The sequence below is a fragment of the Lithobates pipiens genome, unplaced genomic scaffold (genome assembly GCF_037356315.1).
Source record: "Lithobates pipiens isolate NorthernLeopardFrog02 unplaced genomic scaffold, aLitPip1_a1.2 Scaffold_1, whole genome shotgun sequence".
In the NCBI taxonomy this organism is placed as follows: Eukaryota; Metazoa; Chordata; class Amphibia; order Anura; family Ranidae; genus Lithobates; species Lithobates pipiens.
The window spans coordinates 227,718,468-227,732,572 of record NW_027507685.1 but is presented as its reverse complement, the minus strand read 5'-3'; the positions used below and the strand labels follow the sequence as shown (position 1 = coordinate 227,732,572).

Sequence of the window (14,105 nt, the reverse complement as noted above, 5' to 3'; positions counted from 1 at the left end):
TGCCGATTGAGGCACCGGAGGGGGGGAGGGATAATACTAGCGGAACTTCCCCTTTAGGGTGAAGAACCGCTTTAAAGTCAACAAAAAAACAACAAAAAACAGTTTTTCGCCTCATACCAACTAAGGATGAGCTCAGGCGTGTTCGCATGGAACACGTGCTGAGCCCGCCAGGAAGTCGGCGCAGTGCTGCGCTAATCACTGGCAGTGAGACATTGCCTCGATGTCCGGCTGCAGAGATCAGGGAAATGTCTCCCTGCCTGTGATTAGCGCAGCGCCACGCCAACTTCCTGACGGGCTCTGCACGTGTTCCATGTGAACATGCCTGAGCTCATTCCTAATACCAACAGGCATTGTTTTCCTGGGTTTGAGGGGCACTGGGAGCATTTGGCAAGCCCAGGTCAGCAAAACCCTATTGACTTCAACTGAGCAATACAATTACGAGGTGGCATCAAAGAGTTTTGAGACTAGCTCAGTTTACAAGAAAGTACTTTATCTACGTTTACACACTGTCACCTTCAAAATAGTCCCCTTGCACAGCAATACAGAGCTCCCAGTATTCCTGCCACTTCCGGCATGTGTCCTGGAAATCTTCTCTTCGAAGCGTGTCGAAGGACCTTCTGCTATTTGCTCTGGGTGTCAAAACAGCGACCATTGAGCTGGATCTTCAACTCATTGCAGCTTTGCTGTAAACTTGCCGAATATTATAAAAAAGTCTCTGCGGCAGATTTGCCCAGTTTCACACAGAATTCCACGTTTTCTCTTTGTTCTAACTTGCTGTTCATGATGAAATAGCAGACGTGGTAACACACGTGGTCAGATAAGCACCAGTTGCACACAGTGGCGGCTGGTGGTCCAAATTTTAGCAGGGGCACAAAACAGACCTGGCCCCCTTACTTGCACCCCCCACCCCCAGTCAGGCTCTTGCACTACATAGTAGATGGCAGATCTATAGGAGATTGCACAGACTGTATTGTGTATGATCTGGTGAAAAAAGGGATTGGACAGAGTATGGTCAGCTTTAGGACAATACCAAGAAATAAACTGCTTTCATATAGGAAAGAGGAGGGATAGCCAGGATATACACAACCAGCAGGAAGGGGTGTGCAGGGATGGATGGACAGGTAGGTGAGTAGGTGGGTGGATGGATGGATGCGGTGGATATATGGATGGATGGATGGGATGGATTAATTGGGTGGGTGGATGGATTAATGGGGTGGATGGATGGGGTGGATGGATTAATGGGGTGGGTGGATTAACGGGGTGCGTGGATTAATGGGGGTGCGTGGAAGGGGTGGATGGATTAATGGGATGGGTGGATGGATTAATGGGGTGGATGGATTAATGGGGTGCGTGGATTAATGGGGTGCGTGGATTAATGGGGTGCGTGGATGGGGTGGATGGATTAATGGGATGGATGGATTAATGGGGTGGGTGGATGGATTAATGGGATGGATGAATGGATTAATGAGGTGGATGGATGGATTAATGGGGTGGATGGATGGGGTGGATGGATTAAAGAGGAAGTAAACCCTGATGGGTTTACTTCCTCTTTCATTCCCTGCAAAGGCAAAGCATAATGGACTACTATGCATCGCATAATAGTCCATTATGTGTCACTTTCCTGACACAGGAACCAGCGATGTCACCGCTGTGCCCTGTAGTCTGCCACATCCATCTTCTCGGTGGGTTTCGCAGCTCCGCCACTGTCATACGGCGAAGCCGCGATGACGTCACTCCCGCGCATGCGCACGGGAGCCGAGACGCGCGGCATTGCGCGGCATCTTCGTTATAGAGGATGCCACTCTCAGTGCGCATGCTCCGTAGACAGTGGTGCCCGTCTTCGGGCAAATATCTCCTAAACAGTATAGGTTTGGGAGATATTTCTTGGACCTACAGGTAAGGCTTAATCTAGGCTTACCTGTAGGTCAAAGTGTTTTTTTTAAGGGTTTACAACCACTTTAATGGGGTGGATGGATGGGGTGGATGGATTAATGGGGTGGGTGGATGGAATAATGGGGTGGGTTGATGGGGTGGATGGATTAATGGGGTGGATGGATGTGGTGGATGGATTAATGGGGTGGACTGACAACTCATGGGGCCCCAGGGCAATAGGAGATTATGGGGCCCCCGGGCAATAGGAGATTATGGGGCCCCCGGGCAATAGGAGATTATGGGGCCCCCGGGCAATAGGAGATTATGGGGCCCCCGGGCAATAGGAGATTATGGGGCCACAAAGTATACACACACACACACAGTATACAATCACACAGTATACACATACATGTACACACAGTATACACAGACATGTTTCTGTTGACTGAGAAGGTACTGGTGAGGTGGGGCAGCTATAATCTCGGCATTTTTAGACCAAAGGGATGTCGGTAAGGGACATTTCAGAGATAGATGTAAAAAAATAAAAAATAAAATAAAAAAATAAAGATTTTTACATACCGTCCCTGGTTTTACTGAGGCTGGCAACCCTGATGGGGCCCCCTAGTGGCCCAGGGTCCTCGGGCAGTGCCCAAGTGGCCAAATGGTCAGTCCGCCCCTGGATGGATGGGGTGAATGGATGGGGTGGATGGATGGGTTAATTGGATGGTGGGATGGATGGGGTAGATGTAGATCTGCCTGCCAGTGTTTTGTTTCATCACAGATCTCTGTACAGTGAAGGACGCTTGTCTTCCCCTCTTCCTATACTCCCAGCACAATGTCACCATCCAGTAGGATCAGATCCCCCTGCCAGGGAGAAGCTCTGGTCTCTGCTCTCAGACTGGGTGTAAAAGAGGAGAGGATAGAAGAGGAGAGGCAACTAGCATTATCCACTCTGTGCCAGGCTGCCCCTACCTGACACACATTTAACACTAACAGCCCCATCCAGATGTACTGCATCCAGAATGTGCTAAAAGCTTCTCTCTTTAGTCTCAACCCTCCAATGCCCCCCCCCCCCCCCCCAATATCCACTACACAGGCAGCTGCTGCAGGTCTGAGGGCACAACACAAGAAGTTTCTTTATCTTACCCGCTAGCAGCTGCTGCTTCAGAGATGTGTCCCGATCACCGGCCGACTCCTCCAGGCTTGGCTACTGAACCCGGCCTAGATCACAAAAAGCACACAATCATTCTGTATTTTAATATGCACTGTGCATATATGAGTCAGCAGCATGACTCTTGAATCTATGAATGACTCAGTCTACAGAGCTCAGTGCTCACACGCTATAATTTGTATTTTTGGTTATGTTAGTATTGTTGCATAATTCAAGGTATCTGTGTTTTTTTTTATTTTTTTTCTGTATTGCAGCGTTTATAGAATATTTATTGCAGCAAAATAAAGTTACTTAACATCTAATATGCTTACTGTACTGACTGAGTATATCAAAGGACTGCAGTTCTGATCCTTACTCTTAGCTTTGAAGAAATGAGTTGTGAGTCGATTCAGTGATTCAAATCATTTCACTGAACTGATCCAAATGATTCACCTCACTAAAATGAATCACTCTGCCCAAGTCTAGACTCCTTTGCTCATGTTCAGACCGGCAGCCAGGATGAGTCATTCAGAAAACCGGAAGTGATTGGCTGGTCCAATAAAAGCACCGCCGTACGTCCTATGGACCAGCCAATCACTAACCAACATCAGGACACATAATGCAGGAGAATGCCCCAATGAGCGTCTAGAGGCGCTCTGCATAGCGCCACAGGGCATCAAAAAACACTGCAAATGAAGTTTTTTGCCTGCAATCACGGGATTACATTGGCTTGACCCTTCCATAGTGCACTGTGACCGGCCCTCACCTCGAACACAGTGTACTTAAAGCGGGGTTCCACCCTAAAGTGGAACTTCCACTCGTCAGAACCCTCCCCCCTCCGGTGTCACAGTTGGCACCTTTCTGGGGGGAAGGGGGTGCAGAAAAACTAGTCTCTAAACTTTTTGATACCACATTGTACAGAGGGAGCGATCTCTCAGTATCTCATCCATACAAAGCAGGGATGAGAAACTAAGAGATCTCATAGGCCTGATTCACACCTATGGCATTTTTAGTGCTTTTTGCATTTTGAAGATTTGCACTGCAGTCCATTTAACATGGTTTCCTATGGAACACGTTCTGTAGAGCAAATCTGCAAAAAGGAAAAAGCACTAAAAATGCCATAGGTGTGAATCCAGCCTTAGGCTCGATTCACATCTATGCATGTTGTTTTGAGCATTTCTGCAGCGCTTGCCGCGTTTTTGGACACGCGTTTTGCCTTTTTTTTGTTTAGTTTTTTTTTTTTTTACAGTGTGGTTGCTTAGCAACCAGCTATATACAGTGTAAAAAATGAAAAACAAAAAACACAAAACGCAAATCGCGGTAAAAACGCGGTACTTGTGTTTTGGATGCGGGTCCATTGACTTCTATTACATGCAAAACGCTGCATTTTACATGAAAAAAAGTCCCTGACCCTTTCCAAAAACGCAGAGGCACAAAGATGCATTGATATGAACATGTCCCATAGGAACCCACGTTAAAAAATTTCCCTGCATTTCTGCAAAATGCATCAAAAACGCCTTGGTGTGAATCAAGCCTTAGTACGAGCAGCACACTTTACAAACATTACACATACAGTTGTGCTCTAAAGTTTGCATACCCTGGCAGAAATGGTGACATTTTGGCATTATTATTGAAAATAGGTCGCCCATGCCAAAAAAAAATTCTTTTATTTAAGGATAGTGATCACATGAAGCCATTTATCATCACATCGTTTTTTGGATCCTTTTTCAATCATGTACGAAGGGGTTAAAGTGTGTACAGATGTCCAGGGAAACAAGTACAGGCCCAAAGCCCTTCGGCACATCTCTGTGCACTTGCAGAATCCAGGAGTGAGGGACGCAATCATTCTCACCTAGGCGAAAAATGTGGAAATGCTGCTTTGGAGCAAATCGCATATTTTAAAAATAAATACAGATCTATTCCCATGGATAGAGAGGGAAGGAGGAGGCAGAGAAAGATGAGATTAGGCTGAGGGTGAAGGGCCGCTTTAGCTATATTTTATGACATGAAACGATCAGTTTTTGCCACATCAAATGTATAACACATCTACACACCGAGGAGGTGTCCCCCTTTTTTAGGCTCTACAATTGAGAGAAATGGGCACACACATAGTTGCCAACATTGTAAAAAAAAATTCGGGACACTTTTTTGGTAGTAGGCGGAGTAGTGTTATAATTAAGGGGTGGGGCATGCGGTTATAGGTGTGGCACAGGAAAAAATGCGCAGCGCGGCAAAATATGGGCGTTGCTTACGTAAAATATTGGGTGTGGCTTACATGGGGCGTGGCTCAAAGGGGTGTGGTTAGTGTCTGAGATGAATGCAGGATGGAGAGGGAAAGGGAAGGGGGGGGGGGAGAGGGAAAGGAGGAACAGCAGCCCCCGATCCTACACCACAATAGCAATATGTGTTTTCCAGAGTTTGACAATCCGCAAATAAAGATACTCCAAATACCTGGTGTTAGCGATTCAATCATCCCAGCGCCATGATTGTTATGCTGTTAGGATGATTGAAGGGCATTATTTCTATTATTACATTGTAATATGAAATGAAATCATTCAACTCACCATAATGCAGAATCAGTGGGAGCCATGAGCACATCACAAGCCACGTTGCCTGCCACCAGATGCCATCAGGTGCCCAATCAGAGCAGCCTTCCTCACATCTGGTGTCCATCAGCAGAGCCCCTCCTAACATCTGGTGCCCCTCTGACATCCAGACTCTGACTGCGCCCCTCTGACATCCAGACTCACTGGCGCCCCCTCTGACATCCCATCCACAGACTGGCCCCCTCTGACATCCAGACTCTGACTGCGCCCCCTCTGACATCCACAGACTGGCCCCCTCTGACATCCCATCCACAGACTGGCCCCCTCTGACATCCACAGACTGGCCCCCTCTGACATCCCATCCACAGACTGGCCCCCTCTGACATCCCATCCACAGACTGGCCCCCTCTGACATCCCATCCACAGACTCCCCCCCTCTGACATGACATCCCATCCACAGACTGCCCCCCCTGACATCCCATCCACAGACTGCCCCCCCTCTGACATCCCATCCACAGACTGCCCCCCCTCTGACATCCCATCCACAGACTGCCCCCCCTCTGACATCCCATCCACAGACTGCCCCCCCTCTGACATCCCATCCACAGACTGCCCCCCCTCTGACATAAATTGACCCTAAAGTGTGCGGATTATAGAGGGCACATAGCATTTGCCACACAATACATATACAGCATACATAGCATAGAGTGCACGTAGCATCGAAAGGCATATAGTACAGTACATAACTAATATCACTACCACTAACAGTTAAAAAAAAAAAGTTTTGCCGCTATATTTTGTTGGCTGAATAATTCTGATACCTTGTGTTTACATGTATATCACACGTAATTTTAGTGTGCAACTGCTATCGACTTTTGTACAAGATTATGGATATGTTATATATGTTACTTATGGCTGGGTGGGTCTTGCTATGCAGCAGTGAAGACGTGTTGTCCCTGAGCTCCGGCCCTGACCCCGCTATTATCGCACCGTACCGCCGCATGAACACCGCCACACGCCCGGGCACGATGGGCAGGAGAACCGGCAAGTCCCTTCCGAAAAAGGGTGCTCCCGATGACTCGATTAAGCGCTTCCTGGTGGAGCCGGACGAGGTGGGTGACATGGATGGCCTAGGCCGCTCTCCCCTGAACTCGAGCGGGCTGGCTGGCCCCGCCCCCCGCCTCAGGCCTGAACGCAGAGCTCAATCCCCGGCCTCGTCGGCGGGGTCTGAGGGGGAAGAATGTGGACGTTCGGAGGTGGCAGCGCTGGTGAGCGGACTCCCCACTAAGTCTGAGCTGGCCTCCATGCTCCTGGGGCTCGAAAAATCTATCAAGCGGGAGGTGTCCGCTGTCCGTTTCGGACCTGGCGCAAGTGCTGGACCGCGTGGAGGAGACGGAGCTGCGCTTGGACAGACACGCAACCGCCATTAGATCTTTACAGGCGACCACCCGCTCCCTTGCTATAGCCCACCGGTCGGCCCTATACAAGATCGAGGACCAGGAAAATCGGAACCGCCGGAATAACATCCGTATCCGCGGGTTGCCGGAGGCGACCGGTGATGAGGATCTTCTCCCTACGGTCCGGGGTATTTTAAACGGTCTCCTAGGGAATGCAGCAGATCATCCCTTAAAAATTGACCGAGTTCATAGGGCCCTTCGGCCACGTAACATGGCGGTGGACAATCCGCGGGATGTGATCTGCAGGGTGCATTACTTTGAGCAAAAGGATCGCATTATGCAGAAGCTTAAGGGGACGCAAGTACTGGACTTTGACGGAGCATCGCTTTCCTTCTTCCTCGATCTGGCCAGGGAGACTCTGGAGCGCCGCAGGGCCCTGCGACCCCTAACTGATCAGCTGCGCTCGGCTTCTATCAATTACCGCTGGGGCTTCCCTGCTGCCCTTATTGCTCATAGGGATGGGAAAACGGCGATTCTGCGGTTCCCTGAGGACCTTGAGAAATTCTGTGCGGATCTCAACATCTCTCCCCCTGAGCTCCCGGGCTGGCAGGAAGGCATCCCGCCTCTGGAGAACACCCCTGAGGCGACGTGGCAAAAAGTGTCTCGCAAGCAACGTGCCCCCTCCTTCGGCCTGCCGGCTAGCCAGCCGTAGTACACGGCTGCTACCTTTAGAACGGTTGTTTGGTCCTGCCGACATGTCGTCCCTGGTTCCGCAAGTACATTATAATACCTTACAGTGCCTACATAACTTTCTCGTGTTATTTTTTTCTCTTTTTTCTGTTCTTTTTTGGTTCCCAATTTTTTTACACTTATGCCCTTACTTTCTGCGTTGCCTATGGTGTGCGCAGCATGTGGGCCCGGAGCCCCCCGGGATCTTTGGAACCTGTTCATGCGAGACTTGTGACTGGTGGTTCCTTCCTTTCTTATTTCATAGTATAGCTGTACATGTGGGAGGTTTGTGTTCCGTATTTTTAATTTTGCCTCTGGTTTTATGTTTATTTTCTAGGGGTGGTTAATTTAATTTAGTTTATTTTGTCCTGAGCAAGGTGCTATTATGCATAAGTGCGATTATATGTTTGGTGTATGGGGGTTGGGGTCGGAGCTGCGGCCTGTGATGCCTGTTCTGGGTGGCCGCGGACTGCTGCTGGCTGGCCCCTCCTTGTACCTGGAGAGGGGGCGTCGGATGGGTCCTCGTCTCCGGGCTCCTGCCGGGTTTTCGGTGGGGGGGTCTGGGGTGAGGGCTTGTCCGATTGTCCCTGCACTACAGTGCAGGCGGCTGCGTGTTCATGTTGCCCTCGGACGGATCGGGGCTTCGGCCCCTGGTACCGAGGAGATGGTGGTTAATGTTATTGCTGACCTGTTCTCTCTCCCTTATTCTTTCTCTATTTTTTCTTTTCTGCCTCTTTCTCACCTTTTCTCTTTCCCCCCCTGTCTCCCTGCCCCCCTGCCTTTGGTCCTGTCTCGTGATATCAGTGTATTTGTTGTGGACTCTGGCGGTTCCCCATGGCCACGTTAGAATTGTTATCATTTAATGTGCGGGGCCTACACACCCCTGGTAAACGCCATAACTTATACCGGGAACTGGGTCGCCTGCGGGGGGACGTGGTCTTCCTACAGGAGACCCATCTTACTCACACCACGTTGGTGAAGTTGTTCTCGCCGCAATACCCCACTTGGTATTATAGCCTTTCTGATGTGCACAAAGCAAAGGGTGTGGCCATTGGGTTCCGCAGGGGTACCCCTTTTCATTTGATTGACATGTTGTGTGACCCGCTCGGACGCTTTCTGTTCCTCAAAGGTAGCCTCGGTGGCTTGCAATGTACGCTGGCGACCCTATATGCACCTAATCGTGACCAGGCCACCTTTATAGCCGCCACGCTGAGGAAGCTGAGAGACTTTGCTAGCGGATGCGTTGTCCTAGCCGGGGATTTTAATACCCCGTTAGAACCCGTGCTTGATACCTCCCTGGGGAGGTCCTCGGTTTCACGTAAAAGCCTTGCGTTTATACGTAAACGCCTCTTTGAAGCTCAGTTAATTGAGGTTTGGAGGACGATGCATCCGAGGGCAAGGGACTACTCATACTTCTCGAGTGTTCACCAATCTTACTCCAGGATTGACTATTTCTTCCTTGACCACCACCATCTTTCTCTTTTGTCAAATTCTAGTATTGCATCTTCCCCCCTGTCTGACCATGCCCCTATTTTACTTACCCTTAATATTTCGTCACTGCCCCATAAATCCGCCAATTGGAAGCTGAATGAGAACCTGATTAGTGAGGAGGCAGACATCTTATATATGCGGGACGATCTCACCCAATACTTTCTTGATAACACCCAACCGGAAATTTCCCCGGGAGTACTCTGGGAAGCCCATAAGGCCCACATACGGGGTAAGTTCATGGAGTTGGGGGCCAGGAGGAAAAGGGAAGTGGTATTGCGACAGGCTAAGCTACTGTCGGATATTGCTTCCCTTGAATCACAACATAAGGCCAGCTTGGCGCAAGCTACTCTTCACTCCCTTCGGAGAAACGGGAGGAGTTGAAAGCTTTGTTTCATGAGCAATGGAAGCGAGATGCCCGTAGAGCAGGGATCCTCAAACTACGGCCCTCCAGCTGTTGCAAAACTACACATCCCATGAGGCCTGGTAAAAGTCTGACATTCACAGCATGACTAGGCATGATGGGAATTGTAGTTCCTGAACAACTGGAGGGCCATAGTTTGAAGACCCATGCCGTAGAGTATCCCAAAAATTTCATGAATGGGGTAACAAGCCGGGGAGGCTCTTAGCGCGCTCCCTACGTCTGGCTAAGACTAGGACGTTTATTGAAAAAATTAAAACACCTTCTGACACACTTATATATGAGACTTCCGGAATTGCCAAGGAATTCCATGCATTTTATCAAAGCCTATACCGCGTCCCCTCAGCGGTGCCGGACTTGGAGACTAAAAAGACTTTAATCCGGGAGTATTTGCAGCGGGCTGATTTGCCCAGATTGGACCCGGCGGTCCTCGACACCTTGGATGGGGAATTCTCGGTCCAGGAGTTTAGTGTGGCTCTGAGGGCTATGGCGAGTGGCAAGGCCCCCGGTCCGGATGGCTTTACGGCCTTGTATTATAATACCTTTGCGGGGACCTTGCTGCCCTGCCTCGCCTCCTATGCTAATACGATTTCGAAGGGGGGGACTTTTCGCCCTGAAACCTTGCACGCACATATCTCTGTGCTTCCTAAGCCGGAGAAAGACCCCAGCCTCTGTGGGAGCTATCGCCCAATATCCCTCCTAAACTTAGATGCCAAATTATACGCCAAGGTTATCGCGAATAGGTTACTCCCTCTCCTCCCGCGATGGGTTTCTACTGAGCAGACAGGGTTTATTCCGGGCAGGGAGGCGCGTGACAATGCCCTTCGCACTTTTTCCTTGATGGACTATGTGCGGAAGACCTCCCAGTCCACCCTGTTACTTTCCACGGATGCTGAAAAAGCGTTTGACAGGGTGGACTGGGAGTATCTGATGGCCACCCTTTCTCATTTGGGTGTTGGGCAGACTCTCTTGTCCCACATCTCGGCACTATACCAATCCCCAACGGCCCAAATCCGGGTTAATGGTTCCTTAAGCAAATCTTTTACGCTCCATAATGGCACGCGTCAAGGTTGCCCCCTCTCCCCGATACTCTTCGCCCTCTCTTTAGAACCCTTCCTATCCACAATTAAAAACAACCCGAACATCCATGGGATCACTGTCGCAAATACCGAACATAAATACGCGGCATATGCGGATGACATCCTGTTTTATGTCCAACAACCCCTGATTACCCTCCCTAATTTGATGTCTGCCTTCTCCCAATTCGGCCTTATATCTAATTTTAAAATCAATATGTCCAAATCGGAAATTTTAAATGTCACCGTCCCTGTGGAGGAGGTCCGTCTTCTCCAAGCTTCCTTCCCATTTACCTGGCAAGCCCACCAAATGAAGTATTTAGGTATTTATCTTACATCCAAGCCCCAAGCCCTCTTTAGTGCTAATTACCTTCCCCTCATTAACGCCATTAGATCTGATCTACGTCGTTGGTCACAGGTTGCTCATTCATGGCTAGGTAAGATTGGAGTGATTAAAATGAATGTCCTGCCCAGGGTGTTGTTCCTCTTCCAGATGGTCCCTGTGGGTATCCCGGCGAGCTTTTTCGTGCTTATGGAGTCCCTGATTGGTCAGTACGTTTGGAACAGAAGGCGTCCGAGGTTGTCCAGAGCCCTTTTGTATAGGCCCAAGCGGCTGGGGGGTTTAGCTCTACCGAACGTTAAACTGTATTTTATGGCAACTGTCTTATGCAGGATTTCAGATTGGAAGTACCACAAAGGCTCAAAACTTTGGGTTGCTCTTGACCAGGCACTCAGCGGCACAGAATTATACACTCAAGTTTGGATTCCTCAGAAATATAGGTCGGTGGCACCCAATACTTCCACTCTTACCCACTCTACCCTACGGAATTGGGATTTGCTCTGTAAAAAACACAAGTGGCTCTTCAACTCCCCCATCATGCCTTTGACCGGCCATAACTACTTCCCGCCGGGAAACATTGATCCCAGAATTTATTCCTGGAAATTGGCTGATTCACCTCTTTTGCACCATGTTGCCAATCAAGCAGGCATTTTACCCTTGTCTCAACTAATACCCCCTGTGCGGGTGACTCTTATGGATCACTGGACTTACCGACAACTGGTGGATTTTGTTCGCTCCCTCCCGAAACCTCTTCACTCTCTAGCTGACCTGACTCCAATTGAATCTGCTTTCCTAGAAGACCAACCGGTGGAGCGGCCCTTGTCCTTTTTTTACCACACCTTACAGCTTCTTTCGAGGCACAAAAATCTACTATATTGTCAATGGCCCACTTGTCTTCTACGGCCTCTAGGACTGCAGAAGTGAACTATAAGTTGTTAACGAGATGGCATTATACCCCGGTGGTCCTGCATAAACTCTTCCCGCAAACGTCACCTCTCTGTTGGAGAGGGTGTGGGGAATGTGCCTCTCACGCCCATATTTGGTGGTTCTGCCCCCTGATCAGACCTTATTGGGTAACAATTTTATATTGGCTGAAGGTCATTTTAGGTTATGAGGTTCCAAACGATCCCTGGGTAATATTGTTTCACTGCACAGGCTCCCCGGCAGGATCCTATAAGAAGTCTGTGACCCCTCATTTGCTTAACGCTGCAAAAGCGCTTATTCCACGTCAGTGGAAGCAATCCACGATCCCATCCCTACGGCAATGGCTGATGGAGGTGGATCGTACATATCAATTGGAAGATCTTACCTACTCCCTCCGAGGAAAAGCAGACTTGGGGAAACGAATTTGGGCCTGCTGGGTAGCCTTTAAGTATACCTCAGATTATGCGAATATTATGGCGCAAACTGGTTATGTCCTTATGTTATGTTATGTTTTGATATAATTTTTTGTGTGTTATTTATTTTCTGGTTGGAGACAGGACCGGGCAGTTCCCCCTTTTTTCTCTTCCTCTTCCTCCTCCCCCCCCCCCCTTTTTCTTCCCTTTCTTTCTTCATCCCCCCTCTCTTTACTCTCTTCTGCTATATTCTCTCTCTCTCCTTTTCCTTCTTTCGACTTTTTCTTTTTCTTCAGTAACTTGGTTCAAAACACGTTGAATGGTCCATCAAGGGTTGCATGATTATGTACCTGATGTCCAGACACTGGGTTGGAGAGCATTTCTGTTATACGGATTGGGTGTGCTTCACTGATAATCAGAAGCTCCCTCGTAGAATTGTGCGGTTAGCGAGTTGTGGTTATAAGCCCCGCCATATTTATCTTCTGTAACCCTGATGTCACTATGTATGGTTTATTGTTGATAATACGCTGTATGTCACTGTTTTCTTATGCTTTATTCTTTAATAAACACAAATTAAACAAAAAATATATGTTACTTATGCATATATTATTTGTTGATAACATTTTTTGTATAGAAACACATTGATACAAACTTATCACATGTTAATTGCATCATCCAGTGTAATACTTTTGCATGTCTGTTGATTTTGTAGCTCAATATACAGTACTGTACATATTTCTTATACTAACCATAAGGTTCTAACCATTACATAGTTACATAGTTAGTAAGGTTGAATAAAGACACCAGTCCGTCCAGTTCATCCTGAGTGAGTGTCTACAATTGTCCCTATCCCTGTACATTGCACACACATCAGTCCCTACCCTCAAGCAGCCCACAATCCAAGGTCCCGATTCATATACTAGGGCCAATTTTGGACAGAAGCCAATTAGCCTACCTGCATGTCTTTGGAGTGTGGGAGGAAACCGGAGTACCCGGAGGAAACCCACACAAGCACAGGGAGAACATGCAAACTCCAAGCAGATAGTGTCATGGTTGGGATTTGAACCAGCGACCCTTCTTACTGCTAGGTGAGAGTGCTGACCACTACAACACTGTGCTGCCCTAGAGCATTTCCAGTATAGACTCATGTTTTTGTTACATGGTAGTGTTGTTAAGAAGATGATTTATGGACATCAAAGCAGAGTTCCACCCGATTTTTCGTTTATTAAAAGTCAGCAGTTACAAAAAGTGTAATACTCACCTGTCCCACGGTCCAGCCATGAGGCTGCCCAAAGCCTCGCTCCTCTCCCCCTCCTCTTTGCGGCGTTGTCATAGCAACTATGGGCACCCAGAAGTGACAGCTTACGGCTTCACAGCCGGGTGGCACTGCGCACCCGCGAGTCATGCTGCGGTCTTCTGGGACCTGTGACGTGTCCCAGAAGATCGCTGGCAGGGAGGGAGGGGCTACCTAGGGCAAGCGGAGGAGTTGCCTAGGCGGCCAAGAAGAGGAAGCGGGACAGGAAGTCCCACTAAAAAGAAGGTACCCCCCCCCCCCCCGAAAAAAAAAATGACATGCCAATTGTGACATGTCAGGGGGTGAGGAATGCTTAAAGTGGAAGTTCCACTTTTAAAGTGGATGTAAACCCAATTCATGAAATTTGAGCTGGGCAGAAGCAGCTCTAGGCTTTGTGAGGCCCTAAGTATAACTTAGACATGGGGCCCACACTCACATACATAAGGGAAAATAGA

General features: G+C 48.7%; 1 protein-coding gene across 11 annotated transcripts in view; it reads right to left on the bottom strand.

Annotated features, from left to right (window-relative positions):
- Positions 1–14,105, bottom strand: part of LOC143983984 (H-2 class I histocompatibility antigen, Q7 alpha chain-like) — a 119,409-nt gene that overhangs the window by 64,648 nt on the left and 40,656 nt on the right. For 5 of the 11 annotated variants that reach the window (XM_077484216.1, XM_077484297.1, XM_077484261.1 and 2 more), the window contains one exon: positions 3,019–3,093. The exons of 4 other annotated variants lie outside the window; for them this stretch is intronic. The gene's annotated coding sequence lies outside the window, so the exon portion shown is untranslated. Of the gene's footprint in view, positions 1–513; positions 1,267–3,018; positions 3,094–14,105 lie in introns of those variants that run through there. 2 more of the 11 variants (XM_077484271.1, XM_077484241.1) reach the window with 2 other exon arrangements.